Source organism: Centruroides sculpturatus, unplaced genomic scaffold (genome assembly GCF_000671375.1).
Source record: "Centruroides sculpturatus isolate CEXI.00-Female unplaced genomic scaffold, Cexi_2.0 scaffold86, whole genome shotgun sequence".
Lineage (NCBI taxonomy): Eukaryota > Metazoa > Arthropoda > Arachnida > Scorpiones > Buthidae > Centruroides > Centruroides sculpturatus.
The window spans coordinates 1,048,462-1,065,313 of record NW_019384475.1 but is presented as its reverse complement, the minus strand read 5'-3'; the positions used below and the strand labels follow the sequence as shown (position 1 = coordinate 1,065,313).

The window sequence follows — 16,852 nt, the reverse complement described above, 5'->3', positions numbered from 1 at the left end:
GTGTGATTAACTGGTGTCAAGGAATCCTGACGAGCATCTGAACTTCGCAGTTCGGATCATATAGCGGTTATCGCTCTCCTATGAAATATTTAAGATCAGATCTAGTGATCTGCATCCTAGAGAACTAGTCCTACCGACTGGTGCCGATTAAGTGTTACACGGGTACTCTCTACTCCGTAACTCCGGCTACTCTCACAATATTTTCTTTGGGGCAGGTAAATTCATAAAATTCGCTTATTTAATATATAAGTCACTTTAATTAACGTTTACGTAACTGAACTATAACACGCATATTTCATATAACGTCAGGTAACCGCTTTTAAAATGGCGTCGGATAAACGAAATATTAGGAAATTTAGTAAAAATTGCGCTGTCTGGACGAACAAGAGGAATGATTTGTTCTAGTTCGATTATAGAAAATCTTGCTTCTATCCCCTTGTAGAGAATGGAGGGTTGTAGGGAGTCTCTCGATCTCAATCCGTCGTCATTTGGGGGATAGAAACGTAAAAAATGCAGATATTTAGCCTTAAAATTCAAAAAGAATCCATTACGTCAATCGCATTCGAATTCGTTATGCGCTTTCTAATCTCCATAGAAACGGCAATTGTTGCCGTTTCTATGGAGATTAGAAAGCGTATTGTTGCAACACGATTTTGCGTCACTTTGCACGTTTTTCGCTTGCTGAACGGACGTGTGCGCTCTTTGCTCCTGTTTTCGCTGTGTTTTTTGCTTTCTTCAGTGTTCTTTGCTACCGGAACGTGATTTTAAGAAGACTTTTGGACGCCGACATTAAACCAAGTAAGATTTTAATTCGAATTTAGCTAGCTGTAAGATTTTATTTTCGTTTCGTTCAGTCCAACTTTCGGAGACGACATCGGCTTTTAAATCTGCCGTCGCTTGTGAATTAGGACTTTTAAACGAGCCGCCACATTGGAAAGCGACCGAAGCGCCGAAAACGGATTAAGTATTTGCTCATTGATTTATTTTCGTAATTAATTCATTTATACTGTATTTTATAAACACGGTCAAAGAATAAGGGTTATTTATAGAAATTCAATTAAAAATTATTTAATAGTCTACTAATACACTTAACTGGACACAAAGAATTCTTTTCTTTAGGCTCTTTGTCTCTTTCCACAAGGTGGTCTTTTCTGAGTGCAGTGGATCTTCCACACTTACGTAACATTTAAGTGGCACAATGCTTTGTGCCACTTAAATGTTACGTAAGTGTCCCGAATGGCGAGTTGGGCTGTGGGCACGTTTGTCTTGTGTTTTGGTCGACTCATTCTCAACTCTTTTAAATGCGATGTACACGTTAGGGGAAATTGCTCAAGAACGAAACACTTGTTAAGACTTGGGCTCTAGTGCCTTTTCTTCATGGCTACATGCGGCGTGTCTTTAATTTACTGTCGTACAAATACAAATTACACATAAGAGAGTTTTTTCGTTCCGGTTCGGTCGTCTCTACTGCAAATACAGTTGGAACGTTCTAACAATTTCCGGTAGGATCTAACGCGAACTATCCGAATTCCGATTCGTCGTGAGTATAATCTTGAACTTTTTCTGCGTTAATCGGTCTCAGAAGACATCTCGGCACGTCGTTCGATGGTCCGATTCGAATCTTTTAGATTTAAAAATGCAGCTGCGGTGAGCATTTTGCTTTTCTCGCAAGAATTTAGACATTCATTTAAACTTTTCTTTTAATCGACTAATTGCAAATTTTATTTTTTTCAGAATGAAGATGTTGGAGTGGTTTCGCCGGAGGTTCCGACGGAAGAATGCGGTGGCGCCGGAGGGAGGGGGTTCCTCGGACGGCTCCGATGAGACGTTCGAGGACCGTGGGTTCGACTGTGTCTCTGTCGAATCGATTAGTTCGGTGTCGTTGGAGACCGTCGAACAAGAGGCAGTGGGTGGTGACGACCTTCCCCCAGTGCGTGTGGCGTGGGACTCTCCCGGAGGCGGGAGAGTTCTGAGTCCATTCCACTTGGTCAATGTCGTCAGGGAGCAGCCGGCCACAAGCCTTGTTGTGGAAGACGTAGAGAGTGGCGAGTTCTCTTTGAGTTCGGCGTCACTTTCTACTTTCGCGTGGTCTGCCTCTATGTACGCGCTCGCGAGGTCGTCGCCATCGTCTTTCCGAAGTCGGAACGGGGAAGCATCGGAGGAGAGCGCCGCCGAAGTCGAGGAACCGCGGGTTTGTTGCTGCGGGTGGCTACGGTTCCCTCGGCCTAGGCGGTGATCCTCTTCGATTTTCCCCAACTCGTCCTTTTCACCCGGATGCGACACTTTGACCGGATTCGACACTTTTCACCCGGACATGACCTCTTTACTCGGACGTGACCTTCTCTTACCCGGATGTTCTCACGGACTTGTCTCCCGAACGTGACACTCGATCGACGACAACGGATTTGACTTCCGATTGTGACCACCCGGACTTGACACGTTTCTTCACCGGACGCGACATTCGGCCGACCTTTCTTCCCAAACAGCTGTTACGAGGATTGAGCTTCTGGTTAGGTTAGGTTAGGTTAGGTTAGGCTAGGCTAGGTCAGGTCCTTCGCTCTCCTCATGACACTGTTCGGGAAGAAAGACTATCTGATAAAGGTAATAATGTTGACCTTAGATAATAAATGAATCAACTTCTCCTTTTCTCACTGTCTTTGTGTTTTGTAGGAACATTTGGGAGGGAGAAGGATCTCCCTCCCCAACTTTACCACGAAGAGGACGAAGTGGCCATTTATCGTACAAGTGAATGTTTTCCGAAATCTCCGATGGTAAGAACGCTTTCGTTTCATTTTTTAACACGTCTCATTCTCGTATCGTAATTTACTGTTTTTCTGTTTTTAGACATGCCGAAGATGTTCTTGGATCGCACGCACACACACACACACACACACGGATATAACATCACTGTACACGAAGATATACACCGTTTAACCTTTACTCGAATTCTCGCACTCACGCACTTACACGTCAAGCGCCACGTTCTGTGTAATTCCACACAATGAAACAACCCGAACACACGCTTCCCACAAATCCAACCCCTGGGTCCTCGTCCCGGGAAGTGGAAACGCCAATTTTAAAGATTAAAACACTTTAAATTGGCGGCCGAAGGGGCTCTGGTAATCACACATCTTGCATGGATTAAATAGAATTTCAGACATTAGCATCAATAATCGTTTTGTGATGAATTTTTCTGTTAAATTTAGTGTGGTAAGAAATTATCTGCGCACAAATCTCGCTCGTAGTATTGCTAACTCTTACTTAAGATCATTAAAGATCTTAATCTTTATACACATTTTTGGTTTCTCAAGATCCACGATGTGGGCAGCCGAACTGTATGGAACGGGTCTTGATAGACCGCCTTGGGTTCTTCAACAGTTCGAATCGATGTCACAGCGATAGACTTAACCGCTCAAACATCCAGCTGTCACCTTTATATACAAATAATTTTTCGGGTGTCAAGTTACTTTCTTCATCTGGTGTTTTATTTATTTCCATTATCTTAACTCTGTTTTTCGTTTATTAAGAAATCCCTTTTCTATACTTTTTGGTTTGCTTTAAGAATATGATCAATAATAGCATCTGTTAATATTGTTGGCCATAAAGCTATATCATTTATTACTTCCATGTATCTATTATATCGAAGCGTTTTTCTGGACTATTTCTATCTTCTGCGTTTTCGCATCCCTTTTTTCAGTAGCATTTTAAAGACTGCGGGAGCCCCTTCGGGGCCCTATGCGCCCGCATAGTTCGCTTACCGCTTAATCCGCTGTTCAGGTATACACCACATATGCGTACCACTATAAAACAAAAAATGATGTCAGAATTTATGCACGCCTTTCACAACCTCGAGACTAAGATTTTATTCGGGAGTTACCGTTTTCAATTTAGTAATTTAAAAAAATCCTCGGGCAGATTTATTTTTGTTACAAAATGTTACCTTTACAGATTTCTAGGTCTGCACACTGTAGAAAAATCTAGAAATACAGTTTTGTATATCGTAATACAGGTAATATTAGTAGTTGCCCGAGAGCTCTATAAAGTAGAGAAAAATCTGTAAATTTGAAAAGTATAAACATAAATTTAAATTTCTCAAAAAATAAATTAAAAAATCTCAAAAGTCTCTACTTTTGGCTGATTTGTCTGAGGTCTCCGCTACCTCACTACATCCTTCTGAAAGTCACCACAGTTGGGAACACTGGTGAGCAGACATCTAGGGTCAAAGTAAGGCGAAATGTAATCGCCAAACCGCGCTGTAGAAAGGCGGAAAAAGTTTAAATTTAAAAATATAATTTCTTGTGAACAGCAGTTTAGGCCCCCTTCCAAGTGGGCCCTGTGCGGGTGCACTTGTTGCACCTGCCTAGTTACGGCTCTTGTCACAAACGTAACATTTATTTATTAGCATCTTGTCGTCTCGTGGAATGCATCGCATCCACGCTTCAATCTTAACGCTAGATACAGGGAAGAAATGTCTCTTTTCGTTTGACTATATCCTGCCTTGCATCCTGGCACAAAGCACGCTAACATTTTTACGTAGCTAAAAAAAAAACAACTGTTATAGGTCGAAATCACAGACACACCAGTATACCCAAAGCAAGAAAAAGCTCTTCTTCCAACCGAGGCGGCAACTAGCGGCAAATACTGGCTCTAGCTAAGTTTGAACTGTTAGTCGAAAGACCAGGACCGTGTTCAGTAACGCAGAACACCTAAGTTAGAATTCTGAGTGGCTTAGTGGGCGGAGCTAACAATGTTCTGAGCATCATTGAACGATTATTCTTAGACAACTAGGCAAAATGGTGGACGAACTTAAAATTATGGTCGCAAACGAACTGGTCGAAAAGGATGAAGTAACCAATAAATTATTCAAATGTAAGCTGCGTCAGATCGTGATGAAATTAATAAAGCAATTATTAATTGTAATCAACGAAATGGACGGCTATCTTCCGTTAAAATGTATTCGGAATCTGTTATACCGACGTATGATAATTTTACATTTCGAAGTCATTTTAGAATGAGTTAATGATTTAGAATGAGAGAATAACTTTGTGATTGTTATAATAAAATACGTTTAGTCCAACACGAGCAGCCATCTTGCAAATCGTACGGCAAGACAAAAACAATGACGTCACTAGTAGAAGTTAGCATACGGGACATTCCAATTTTCAATGCGAGTGTTGAGTGTTAAAGTCACCAATTTGACGTCACCAACTCGAGTACGAAGTGCTTAGTTCCCATAATTCCATTCTCAGCAAGATGGATTCCATTCAAATGTCTTACCAATTACCCACAATTCATTGGAAAGTAGCAGTCAACATATCTGTTGAGTGCTGAGTGTGTTGAGTCAGCGCTGACAACAGCGCTACCTCAACGTTGAAAAAAGGAACGAATTTTAACGAATGTTGAGATCAGCGCTGAGTCACGGAACATTCCAATTTTCAACGCTGACTCAGCGTTGATCTCAACATTCGTTAAAATTCGTTCCTTTTTTCAACGTTGAGGTAGCGCTGTTGTCAGCGCTGACTCAACACACTCAGCACTCAACAGATATGTTGACTGCTACTTCCCAATGAATTGTGGGTAATTGGTAAGACATTTGAATGGAATCCATCTTGCTGAGAATGGAATTATGGGAACTAAGCACTTCGTACTCGAGTTGGAACGTCGTTGATGACGTCAAATTGTTGACTTCAACACTCAAACTCGCGTTGAAAATTGGAATGTCGCGATAGATAAAAGAAGCTGATTGAACTAGCTAGAATTCTAGCGGTGGAAGGAGTCAAGCAGTAGTTAGAAACGAGTTTAACATCGCAGCATAACTAGACTTAGCAAGAATTCTGCGTTACTAAACACGGCCCAGCAATTTACTAACAAGAGAAAAGAAAGATTGTCAATAATGGAACGCGGCGATTTCAGATTGCAGATGACAAATATGGCACCAAATATCGAAAAATTAGTGTTATTACACCAAGCTCAGCTCTCTCACAAATATTATTATATTAATTTTTTAAATAATATATATTTGTTAATCAAACTTTGAACAATACACCAATATTGTTAATATCTTTTAATAAAATAATTTTAAAAATCTGTCCTTGTTTTTCAATATATTGATATAATAAGGTATATTTCACCTACGAGAGGCGCCATTGAATCACTGTTTGAAAAAGTGGGCTATAACCCAAAAAAGTTGGAAAACTATAGATTACATTGTTGATTTCAAGAATGTGTGTGTATTTACGAAAAGGGGGCAGTAGGCCAAAAAAAGTTTTTTTTTTACTTCTTCTTTTTACTCTTAGTACCCTGTGGGCACTAAGAGTAAAAAGAAGCCATAGTTTAAGAGGCCCATTATGGGTTCGGCCAAGTCCACAATGGGGCGACCGGGTGGTGGGGGATGGGGCCCGACATATCCGAACGGACAACCCCCCGAAAAATTCCTGGGGATTCAAAGAAAATCTATTGTATATTACAAATAAAATCATAAAAATTTCAGACGCTAAAACGGATAAATTGCATTTGCATTATTTCTATGGGAAAAATTGCTTCGGTTAACGAACGGAGTCGCGGAACGAATTAAGTTCGTTAACCGGGCTTCCACTGTAATAATCATCAATTACCGCAATATCGAAAAATCACTAAATCGCTCATCAGCAGAGTAAAAACAGAAGTAAAACTTTTAAGTACAGTATTGATTAATCTCATATTAATAAATTTATACTACCAGAAAACACGTAGATATTAATACATTGGAACTATAAATATTAAAGTTAAATTAGAGAATAAAAAAATATTTCAATGATTTCTCGATATCATAGGTGGCGTTGCGTCTTTTGCTGTCTTTGTCCTTTGAGAAGATCGGCCATTTGTGTGTCGCACGTCGTTGTGTTCCCGCGTGGCGATTTTTAATCCAAGATCATCCATTTGATTTTAGATAGTTAAGGCATACAAATTAATTTAAATAAGTGGTAGACAAGTTTTAAGTAATTTGAAAAGCTTATAATGAGAGCAAAGGTACGTTATTACGATTATTTTGTATATAGTTTTTGTTTGTTAGGGTTATGATTCTTAGGAATCATGGTCGGTAGGTATTCGTCAAAAGAACTGAAAATAAGTACATCTAATAATGAATGTCGGGATATTTTTATATATTATTAATATTTTTACCAGTTTTTCTTTGTTTTAAATAATCATTAATTTATTTGAAGAAAAGCTAATGTTTCCGTATTGTTGCTTTGTCTTCGAACATTGTTCTTAATTTAAAAGAGAATTTTATATTTAACAAAACATCATCATGTATAAATAATGAAATTTTAAATATTTTAGTATAGTTTTTTATTTTATAATTTGAGTAAGTTAATGTTGGCAATGCTGTTTTCCTGTTTTAATATTTTGTATTGTGAAAGTTTCATATTTACAATAAGTATTTGAATTTAATGTTTTCTAAAACTAAAAGAAGCTTAGAACTGCAATAAAAATGCTTATTTGGAAAAATTCAAGCGTTTAGTACAAAATTCTCATTTCAGCTATTATGAACATTTGAGATAAGTGCAAGGTGTTACTTCAGAAACTGTTCATTCTGTAAAGAAGCATTTTAAATACCTCTTCTATTACAAATGAAGAAAATATATAAAAACAAATGTTAATACAATTCTGGCCTGCTTTCATATCAACACAAATCATGATCTTCAGTCATAGTGTGGCAAATCTTTTTCAGGATATCAGGTATAATCTTAGTCCCTGCAGTTATTATTAACTCCTTAAATTGAGTAATGCTGTTAATCTTGATTTTGTACACCTCCACAAAAAACTATTTAGCACAAAAAGGTTAGGTGATTGGAGCTGAAAATCTGAATCTCTTCCTGTTCACCTTTGAAAAGTGGGTAGTCAACACTTTTTGCAAAATGGAATGGTGTACTCCCTTTTGTTTCTGATGGAATATAAATTGATGCACTGAAAATGTGTGATGGAAGTAGTTAAATATTGCTGTTAATTGTGTTCTCAGCAAAGAAAAAGGGATCATACACAAGGGTGATGCCCAACCAAACGTTAACCTTTGGAGAATCTCTTATCCACTCCAAAAGTGCATGTGGATGTTAAGTTGCTCAAATCCTGCAGTTAGTCTTGTTAACATGTCCTGATGTATGAAAGCTTAATTCATAACTTAACAATGTCATTCATAAAATAGTCTTTGTGGCATTTGAGAGATCACAACCATGTCCTTGTGGGCTGTATAGTCTTCAAGAAGCATCTGAAGATTTTTTGTAAACAATAAATTAGAGCATATCATATCTGCAACTAAAATATTTAAAACGTTAAACTTTGGTTATCATAAAAAATGTTTCTATACTTGATAAATTTGCTTATTGAGTCAGGGATGCAGAAAGTATATCCTCAAATTCTCATGGACAATACACCCAAATTATTGTTAATGCCTGAACATCTGTGGCATTACAAACTTTGTTCATGAAAATGTAAGAGTATGTGCATTGAAGACTGCAGCAATCATGGAGTTTTCCACGTTATCTAACTTTATCAAACCAAAGGGTACAGTTGGAAACGAGTTTCATTGAAACATAAGACTACAACATTGTAACTTAAGCACTATGATATCTAATAGATCTTTTAAATGGATGTAGTGAAAAAGGTGGTGTTTGAGTATTTGGTTCTATCAATAGATAATTGAGTCTATTGTTTTTCCCAACTGTCTCTTAAATAAAATATAAATTTTTGTCTATAATTTCATATCTTCTATTATCAGGACTTATTATACTGGCTGTTAATAGAAGATACAAAATTATAGATGAAACTTTATATTTTAGTAAGAAAAAGGACATTGAGGCATTTTAATTATTGTCTCTTAAATATTTCAAATTGAAACTTCTAATATGTTATCTAATGCAGGGGTGCACAACCTGCGGCCCGCGGGCCACATATGGCCCCCTATCAATGTTTATGCGGCCCGCAGACGGTACAGGCCAAATCTCTTCTTTCCAACTTTCTAAGTGTAGAACTTTTCCCTTTCACAGTCATTAGCACCCAACTGTTTTATGACTTTCCCCGAGGTGAGAAATGGGTGGTTGTTCTATAAATAAGTCTATTTCTAGCTAACACTTTCTGGTTTAGATATCGAATATTTTAAGTCTAATACATAGTATTATAACGATTTTTTAAAGAATCAAATAGAATAAAATGATGTTAGAACGTCATTTCCGATGTTATCAAGAAGTTTCTATTTTGGCGGAAAATCTTCAATTTTATGCTTCGGAAACTTGATTATTCGTTTAAATAACGTCAAATAACAAAATAAGTGAAAATAGCGCTGAAAAACCATGAAAATTACTATTTTTTAGCATTTGTTTACATTCTAGATTCTGATTGGTATAGTCGAATTTGAATCAATCTTTTCTGAAAAGACGCTTATTCGTCAACCTAATGTCATTCAAACTAGAAAAAAACTAACCAGAGTTCAAAAAGGAGTGTACAAAAAGCTATAACAACCAATAATTTACAACAATATCTTTTTATAGACAAAGAATAGAAAAAAATTTTTTCACATCAAATTTATTAAGTTGGACCAAGAAAATTAACACTGTGGTTGGAATAGAGTCATTACCACTAAAATATTTTGGATTTAATAATTATTACAAACGGTGTCAAGCCATAAACTTGTCAAAAAAGAGTGTTGTAAAATGATTCCGTGTAGGTTTCTTTTGTTTGAAAGAAAACAGATATATTTAGGTTATTTAAGTTGTAAATTAATTGGAACTTTTTATTTACTTTTATTTTTACGTTCTTTTTTTCGTAAATTTAAAATTAAATTATTATTTTTAATTTTTATTTTATTTGAAATTTAACAGTTGTAAACTGTGATATATTTGTGACAGAAAACAAAAAACAGATTGATTCTAGCGCCAATTTGAAATGAGATATCGCAATTTTAATAATTGTATTTAAAATATTCAGATTTTCCGCTGCACCGCGTTAATCACTTTTGATTCATTTCTGAACACGGGGGTAAAACTGACGGGCCATAAATATAATTTAGGTAAGAATGGTAACCACATTTATGATGGATTAGTGTCCTGCACCTGGCATGTTGACGATTTGACTCACAAATTCTGAGAAATGGTGGTGACGCCTGGACAGAGGTCGAACGAATTAAGACCTGCCTGGCCATTTGTCACGTGTGCGTAATAGTCTTCTGTCCACGCCTCTTTAGTCTTTAGTCAGAGTGGATACAGATCAAAGCATGTGGTAGTCTAGTTTGCCTTATCTCAAACACGATTCATTGCGGGCCTCAGAATTTTCGGCACAACGAGACATTGTTTTGCAGAGTGAACAGTATGGCGCCGGGCATTAAACGCAAGGTCAATCGCGAGAATCATCAGTTTCAAGAAGTGGAAGTGTGGACTAACAAGTACTGTTTTGTGCAACAGAACAACAGCATTATTTGCCTTTTGTGCAATGGAACAATAGCAGTGCCAAAAGAATTCAACCTGAAGCGACATCATGAAAGCCAACACAAGGATTTCCTTCTGCAAGGTACGGAACGCAAACGGAAAATCGAATCGTTACGACGATCACTAATCAGCCAACAAAATGTGTTCAAGAAACAATCTGGAGAATTGGATGCAGCTGTTGAAGCTAGCCTAGAAATATTTTCTTTATGAATGGGAAACCTTTCACAGATGGCGATATGATAAAAAAGTGTCTTATCATCGCAAGTGAGAAGATGTGTCCTGAGAAGACAGAGTGTTTTCAAACAATCAGTCTTAACCGCATGACGATACAACGGAGAATCTCACAAATTGCATCAGACATTTCTGGCCAACTTAATATTTTAGTTGCAAACTGTGCTTATTTTTCTTTGGCTGTGGATGAATCCACTGACATATCAACAACAGCACAAGTGATTGTGTTTATTAGAAGTGTTTCACTAGATTTTATTGTGAATGAAGAATTTCTTGGCATGGCATCAGTTTCCGGACATACAACTGGTGCTGACTTACTTACTGGTTTATTGAGCGTTTGCAACAAATCAGCACTGGACTTTGACAAGCTATCCAGCATTGCCACTGATGGAGCACCATCTTTGGTTGGATGTGAGAATGGCATGGTCACATTGCTGAAAAACCACCTTGGGGACAGGCAAAAGGAGTTAGTCCAATATCATTGCATAATTAACCAACAGCAACTTTGTGCAAAGAAGCTGGGATTTGAATGTCTGCTGAAAGATGTCTATGATACTGTGAACTTAATCTGTCGCCATCAACTCTTCACATCATTTCTTGAAGAAATAGATGCTGATTATGCTGACCTGCCCACGTATACTGAAGTTCGTTGGCTGAGCAAGGCAACAGTCCTCGAGATTTGTGGAGCTATTGGGGCCTATTATCACTTTCCTCAAAGAACGGGGGAACACTACAAGGAATTTGGAGGGACAAAGATGGCAGTGTGATTTAGCTTTCCTTGCTGACATTACTGCTTATCTAAACGACCTTAATTTGAGATTGCAGGGAAAGATGCAACTTGTTTCTCAGTTGACAAGTAACATCAATGCATTTATGACCAAACTATCACTTTTCAAGTCCCACATGCAATCAGAGAACTTTACACACTTTCCACATTGCAAGGCCATGAAAGAGAAATACCCACATATGAAGATGGATTACTCTGACCAAGTTAACACCCTCCTTACATCATTCAATGAGAGGTTTGGTGAATTCCAGAAATACAAGATCTACCTGCAACTTTTTTCAACTCCATTTGATGTGAAAGTGGAAGATGCCCCTCCAGATGTCCAACTTGAGTTGATAGACATCCAGTGCAGTGATGAATTGAAGTCACAGTTTAAAAATTCTAATCTCCTCATATTCTACAGATACATCATTCCCAAAACTGAAAGACAATGCTCGATTTTGTGCAAGCATGTTTGGCAGTACCTATATATGCGAACAAGCATTTTCGCTTATGAATTTAAACAAGTGAAAAACACAGAACAGGTTAACCAATGAGAATTTGGAAAATCTGTTGGTTGTTTCAATATCTGCCATTACGCCAGACATCAAGAAGATTGCCGCCAGCATCCAATCTCAGCCATCGCATTAATCACTTGGAGGTCCGGCCCCCAGTCAGTAAACTTAATCCTAATTTGGCCCTTCTTCAGAAAAGGTTGTGCATCCCTGTCTAATGCCAAAAAAATTGATAGAATTCTACATGGTGGAATTAACTGTAGAATGTTATACAAAAAAAATTCATTTGCAAAATTTTTTTAAATTTCAATATTTCTAATATAACTATTCGTATCTATTTTAGAAACATTTCATTCCAGCCTAGATTAGTTATGGTTTTTGGTGTATCTGTTATATGTATAATTTTTTTAAAAGTAATTTCCTTTAATTTTAATGAAGTAAACTGTTTTCCTCAAAAATTACAAGCACATGAAGTGAGAAAATTCTGAAAATGTCATTAAGAAATGCCTGCCTAGTGGCTCTTAAAACTGAAACTTTTAGTGGCAATGCCAGATAGTCTCATTACAATTTTTTTTGTCGTAAATGCTGTGTGTTTTGTGAATACAAAGGTAAAATATTGTTAGTTTCTGGTGACTTTACGATTTGGAGATATGGTCATGATGTCTGCTGTTTCATCAAATATAAACCAATATTTGTTGAAACCAGTTTGGATATTATGATGAAAAGTTACAGCAGATCATTCATAGGTAGCTTTTGTGTTGATATTTTACTCTGGTTTGAACTGGTTCAATGATGATAATGTCACTTAATGATGGATTCTTCATAATATGAAGATATATAATACAGTAGAAAACTCTGCATAATGTCGACTGAAGGGTGGCTGAGTTTGTGAAAATGCCGGGTTATCGGGAATGGGGTTAAAAAAGAATAAGTACCAGTGTTTCCTCAGAAAATACTGTACTGTACAGTACTTGTATGTATTGTTTGATTGAGAATACAACAGAGAATAAATTCCCAAATACCCTTAAAGGAAAAGTATGTATTTTATGAAGGCATAGAACCTTTACTACATGAAAATGAAAATTAATGAATACACAGTGTACAGTAATTTACCTGATAAGACAGACCTCAAAAAAATACTTTGAGGCATAAAGCTGTCTACAATGAATATTAACTAGGGGAATTTTTGCCCTGTCAGGGTGTAGCCGAGTTTTCGGGACTCTACTGTATTCAGTTTATATTAATACTTTTTAATAGAAGTGATATCCAGTTTTTTTAAACAGTTTTTGAATTGCTGTTAGTTTTGATCCACTTATTGTAATCACAAGACATACAGTGGAACCTCGGTATACGACCTTAATCCGTTCCTGGTGTTTGGACTTATACTGAATAGGACGTATACCAAACCAACCTTTTCCATAAGAAGTAATGTAAAAATGATTAATCCGTTCTCATGTAAAAAAATGGCTGGCTTTAAACACCTCGCTTTCCTCGCTAGTTTCTGCTTGGTTTTTCGTTAGATCAGCATGTATCCTTTTAACTTTCTCGCAAATAATTTCTTCCGATACGCTGTTGCAGGCACACTGTTTTTCAGTTATCCAAAGCAAAAGCAATTTCTCGACATAATCTAATGTCTTCTATCTCTGTTTAGAAATTGATTTAACCCCTTTCGCAACGTTAGCAAATTTAATAATGTATTTTTCACGATTGTCGATATCGTCGTTCTCGGAATACGGAATGTAACAGTTAAATCTTGAACAAGCATGCTACCTTCATATTTCTCAACAATCTCTTTTTTCAGTTCCGTTGTGATTCTAGTCATTTCTTTAAAAATAATAAAATGTTACACTTACAAATTAAAATCAGAAGAAATTTAAGAAAGTTATAAACCGTAGCACCGCGAACGTCTAGTCTAGTGTAGTACACCGGTAGTGCTACTTGTTCATAGATGGCGCGTATAATTGAATTAAGTCGTATACCGAGCAAAATTTGTTTCGTCCAAACAGGACGTATTCTGAATTGGACGTATTCTAAAGCAGACGTATACCGAGGTTCCACTGTATTATGTTACCACATTTGTATCAAATTGTTACAGAAATTACTACTGCATATCATTCTTATGTAAAAATTGATTACAAGTTGGAAAATGTTCTTTCTCACAAACTTATAGATTGTCTTTGGTATTGTAATCTTATTTTGGTGATTTAGTGAAAAGTGACTAATTTTTTGAATGTGAACTTTCAATTCTTACATCTATTGTTCTTTTTGAAAAATGTTGCATATTTTTAATGTAATTTGTTTTAAATTTTTTTAATTACAGTGGAGAAAGAAGAGAATGAGGAGGTTAAAGAGGAAGCGAAGGAAGATGAGGGAAAGGTCTAAGTAGGAAGGAAAAAAGGTAACAAATTGTTTCTTGCTTTAATGTAGTTTTACTTGTTGGCTAAGATTTTAATTTTTAAGAGATATAATTATTTAAAATCTTGCATAGTAGACTGTTTTCTTTATTCATTCTCTAGTAAGTATGAATGGTGGTAACACATTCATTCCTAATTGAAGTAACTACATCATTGTCAAAAATCATCTATAATGTTCATCCTTCAATATTAGACAAATATTTCTTGTAATTTTTATGAATATTTTGACACAATTTACTTCAAGAGTGAAATGATAGGATAGAAATAGTGTTTTTTCTTTAAGGATTTGTCATAATTATTACATTTTTATTTCTGATATGAAACCTTTGTTATACTTACAATTTATTCACCTAAAATAGAAATGGTGAAAAAGTCAATTACAAAGCAGTTTTCATTAGCTTGTAGCAATGTTTATTTCTAATCTAAAATGCATATTTTGAAAATTCTTATTTTTTATAATGCCATTGAATAGCCTCACTTATGCTATTGTGTGCTAGTTGTAATTATAATTGATACTCTAGCATTTTTTGTACTGACCCTTTGAAAATAAAGTATTCATGTACCATATATATAATAAGCTATTTAGAAAAACAGATCTAATTAATCTTCTGAACAGTATTGAAAAGTAGGGTGTATTTATTAACTTTTTATAGTCCTCTATTTACAGTGAATATTTCAAAGAAAATTTAGCATTTTTGTAAACAGTGGGAGGTTGATTACTTTTTAACAATGATAAAGAAAAATGTTTAATGTACACTTCTGTGGCTATATGTAAGAAGGAAATCTGGAAAGGCATTTTGCATTACTTCAAGGTAAATAACCACCCAAAAAGAAGCTAGTTTAGAAAACACTTAAGTCAAATTAGTATAATTCACAATTTGAATTTTGTGTTATCTGTTAGATTTTATAGGAAAAAATTATATTAAAAAAAGGCTTTATAGTCTCATCTCTACTCTTTGAAGAGTAGAGATGAGCCTATAAACATCTATAAAAGAAGTCTATAAACATTGTAAATGCCAGTAATGTTAAATTTTAACTCTGACCCATACTTGATATGAAATGTATTTAGTAGCATCATTGCTCCCTGTATACAAATAATCCTCCGAAGTTTTTGGTTTATTCAGTTGTGAGATAACTCGAAATAGATGCAACACACACATGCACTATTGTAAGGGTTTTACATTTTTATGTTATTGAGTTCAAAATGTCAATCCAGGGAAAAAAGGGATCAAAATTTACATGATTATCATACTTTTCCTATGTTATATTCTATGTGGAAAGTAAAGTTATACAATATTTAAAATGTTCATGGTGATAGTATCTGTTTAATTGTACCTGTGTTTTGGTTAATTTGATTTTGATTTTCTGGAAGTGAGAATAATTTGCATGTAAATTGTTTTACATCAGAATAGCAAACATTTGAAAAATTAAACCTTTGAATAGTGAATGAATTGTTCTGAATAAAAAGAAAAAAAGGGTTTTGATCTAACATCAGTAATTTGTTTTACTGTTGATGTTACTATTCATGGATTTAATTGTTTGCCATAAGAGAGAATAGTAATAATTCATAGGGAATGAATTTAGTATACTATCCTAAAATAGTATTTATACTAAAACAGTTGTGTTGATGATTGAAAATTATCTTCAAAAATTTATAATGTATTTTTCTTACAGGGTACAGTTATTTGAAGATCCAAGAAGTCTGTACTGGCTTTCCCCTTAAGATGCAATTGGATGTATGAACTGTACCAAAATTTCTTAGTTATTCTAAGAAATGTTTCTCATTGTAATAAGTTTATTTCATACTTTCAATAAAGTATTGAATTTACAGATATTTAGCTTTTGATGTTATTAATTAAAAACTTGGTTGAGAAAACATTTTTAAAAGTAAGCAAATATTACCAATATATTGAAAAAATTCAAATACTAATTTTGGGAAAGCTTTTTGCATCTTTTGAATGTGTTTCATGAAAGCACAACCTTAAAGCATTCATAACCAACATAATGTAAAGAGTAAACTAGTAGTTTTAGGCATTGCATATTACTGGCCAAGTTACAAGTTGAGATAAATTTTAAACACCAGTTCACTTATAATAATACAGTGGAACCTCGGTATACGTCTGTTTTAGAATACGTCCTGTTTGGACGAAACAAATTTTGCTCGGTATACGACTTAATTCAATTATACACGCCATCTATGAACAAGTAGCACTATCGTTGTACTAGACCAGACTAGACGTTCGTGGTGCCACGGTTTATAACTTTGTTAAATTTCTTCTGATTTTAATTTGTAACATTTTATTATTTTTATTAATCATGAATTGTGAAAAGCAACAGAAAACTAAAAAAATGACTAGAATCACAATGGAACTGAAAAAAGAGATTGTTGAGAAATATGAAGATGGCACGCGTGTTCGAGATTTTAACTGTTGTATACCGTATTCCGAGAACGACGATATCGACAATCCT

General features: G+C 35.5%; 1 long non-coding RNA gene across 1 annotated transcript; it reads left to right on the top strand.

Annotated features, from left to right (window-relative positions):
• Nucleotides 1-6,826: 6,826 nt before the first annotated feature.
• Nucleotides 6,827-16,217, top strand: LOC111621302. The gene is made up of 3 exons (XR_002756043.1): nucleotides 6,827-7,008; nucleotides 14,290-14,367; nucleotides 16,058-16,217. It is a non-coding gene; the product is annotated as an uncharacterized LOC111621302 (long non-coding RNA).
• The last annotated feature ends 635 nt before the right edge of the window (nucleotides 16,218-16,852 follow it).